The sequence below is a fragment of the Sinocyclocheilus rhinocerous genome, unplaced genomic scaffold (genome assembly GCF_001515625.1).
Source record: "Sinocyclocheilus rhinocerous isolate Xijiao unplaced genomic scaffold, SAMN03320098_v1.1 scaffold26653, whole genome shotgun sequence".
Classification (NCBI taxonomy): Eukaryota; Metazoa; Chordata; class Actinopteri; order Cypriniformes; family Cyprinidae; genus Sinocyclocheilus; species Sinocyclocheilus rhinocerous.
The window spans coordinates 6139-9312 of NW_015635628.1; positions in this window are offsets into that span (position 1 = coordinate 6139).

A 3174-nucleotide genomic window follows, 5' to 3' on the forward strand; every position below is an offset into this window, starting at 1 on the left:
GATTAACATTGTCTTTGCTAAAGCATCCTGCATGACAACATAATTATACATTATACAATGTGATATTAATATTACAGTTAAAACTTACAGTTGCAATTTGATGACAGTTTTATGATGCTATAAAGGCAAAAATGCATAAAAGAAATATCTTTGTTTATGAAAGAAAGTTAAATTGAGAAGTTAAACTGTAGGAGACGCTTTGTTTCCTGCTTGTCATGTTGATGGTGATGTTCAACAGCAGATGTTTTCTTTAGAATATAAATCTGAGGTGGTGTCGTGTAGATATCACCACCTTCAGACTAAAATATTTTACCATCTGTGTCCCATTTGAGGCAGCTTCCAAAGTAATATAGAAAAAAAGATATAGAATTAAATCAAATAAAATAGTTTTTAGAGGATTTTATAAAGATATAAGAATATATTATGTTAGTAGCATTTGGCAAAGCAATTTTTAGCATTTGTGGCAATTTATTATTAATTGTTATTAAGTGAGATTTAGGCTGACAGAGGCTTTATAACAGTGGAAGCAGTAGTCACATCACATCAAAGGTTCAAAAACAAAACTTGCGCACAGGGTTTTTGCATGAATGTTGAGTGTGTTTTAGTCACTGTGGGCTGCAGAGCACAGTAGTACACAGCAGAGTCAGACACACGCACATCCTGGATTGTCAGTGGAAATGATTTTGAAATTGTGTTGAGATCACCGTTAAATCTTTCCTTGAAGTGCTTATCATTTGTACCGAATCTATTCAGCATGTATTCAGGGAATCCATTTACTTTTTGCTGGTACCAGAAGAGATCTGGTGATATATCAGTGGTTTCATATTGACAGCTGATTGTTACAGCGGCTCCTTCAACAGCAGTTTGAACTGTTGTATTTTGTTCAACACTGTCCAGAGAATCACATCCTGTAATGTAATGCAAAACAACACTGTTGAGGATCAGATTTTGTTTATAGTAGTATAAAAAAAGTTTTTAGATTTTGTTTATATTAGCATTAAAACAGTTTTTACAGAATTTTACTTACCCCAGAAATATGTGAAGAAGACTACAATTCTTTGCCAGTTTGCCATCATAATAATTGTTCATATAATCATTTAGATAAAATGAACTCGTTGAAATCTACAGTAGACTCTTGTTTCAGATAAAGTTGTTGTAACACTGTCACATATGCAAAGACCAGCTGGAGGAGTCTGACTGCACAGTATCTGAACACACAGTGTGACTGTCTCCTCCTTCTGAACAATTCTGGGTGTATTTTAACATCTATTCAATGTTTGTTTAATCAGTCCCATACTGTACACTGGTTCAAGCACTGACCCCTTATTTCAGTTTGATAAATTAATGTAATTTTAGATATCACTTGACATTGTTATTGTATTTGGGTATATTATTAGAAGAAACTGTTCAAAAAAAGAAAAGAGAGAGAGAGACTTAATGTTAATGTTATTCTCAACTACTCTACTATATTATATATAGTACATATTTTCATTCTGCCAGCAAAAGTCAGTTTTGCAAATTAATTTTTATTTCATCTCTTTTATATATATATATATATTTCCAGAACTATTACGATTGGTTTTGCATGTTTTGCGCATTAATAGCAATCCACAGAATCTTATTTTGATCTCTTTCACTTTTTCTTTCTTTTCCCTTTATAATTTGAAGAAAGTTGCATCTAACCACACCCAGGTGTTTCCACAAGTATAATTATATTGTGTGAATTATAGATTGTGGGTTTGATGTGGTTTGAGATCAAAGTGAAAAATGAATTTGAATTTTTGTACAGCTTCACATACACTTTGTATCACTGGGCTCCAACTCTTAGAGCACAATAATAGAGAGCTGAATCTGACAGAGTTACACCAGTAATAGTGAGTTCAGTGGATGATTCTGATGTAGTCGACTGAAAGCGAGGTTCAGCTGGGCTCCCAGTGTCACTCCATTCCCGAGCATCTTTCCACATTAAATACTGAGGTTCTCTATACTCCAATCCTGAGCCTCTTTCCACATTAAATACTGAGGTTCTCCATCAGGATACTGTCTGTACCAGTAAAGTCTAACATATCTGCTGCTTGTATCATAATTATGTGCAGCTGAGGGTCACAGTCTCGTCTTCCTTCACGACACTAGTTTCTTTATTCAGCCTGATCTGGTCTACAGTCATCACACCTAAAACAAAGAAATAAGACAATTACGGAGTCAAACTGCACAAAATTATTTCTTTAATTATTTTTTTCTACTGTACATCAAAGGGAGTCATACTGTACCTGGAGTACTACAGAAACAGGCATTTTACCATGTTTACTAGGTCAGATCAGTGTATTAATGTTCTCTGTGCTCCAATTCTAATGTATGAGTTCAGTCCTCAAAGATTGCACTCTTTAATGGGTTCAGATGCAGGTGATTGGTTGGAAGTAACAGTTTTAAACACAAGCACAAGAGAAAAAAGAAATCAGAAAGTATGTGATCAGACTCTTTTGGACTGGTTCTGGGTCATAGTACTGCAAAAAAACACAATGGAAATATTATAGATCTATGCTCTGCTTGAGTAGAACTTCCCAACTTCATGACTCAAGGTTCATCTTGAACTTCTAAATGGCTTGATTCTTTGGTTCCCCACAAAGAGCACTTTATTGTTTATTACTAATGATTCTGACTTGATAACTTATAAATTATGATAACTTTTTATAATATTAGAGTTGGTTTATAGTGTTGTGTTGGCAAAGTTGGAGTTTTTTATTTATTTTGTATGTTTTTGTATGAGTTTTGGGTGTGTTTCAGCCACAGTGGGCCTCAGAGCACAGTAGTACACAGCAGAGTCAGACACACGCAGATTCTTGATCATCAGTGGAACTGTTCTTGATGTTGTATCCAGTGTTGCAGAAAATCTCTTCTTACCATCAGGGTCAGTTATTCCTTCACTAAATGGATATTTATTCAGAATCAATGTTGGTGATTTGATTGATAGTTGTTTGTACCAGAAGAGATAAACATTTGTAGCTTTGGTACTGTAGTTTGGTTTGGTAGTGTAGTAATTAGAATTACTTGATCTGCTTCATTTGCAATCATTTCTCTTTGAAGGCTGTTCAACTCTGTCTTGCCCTCAACACACTGGAAAAAAAGATTTAACTATTAATCTTTTACATATATGAAGTAACTCACATATAAAGA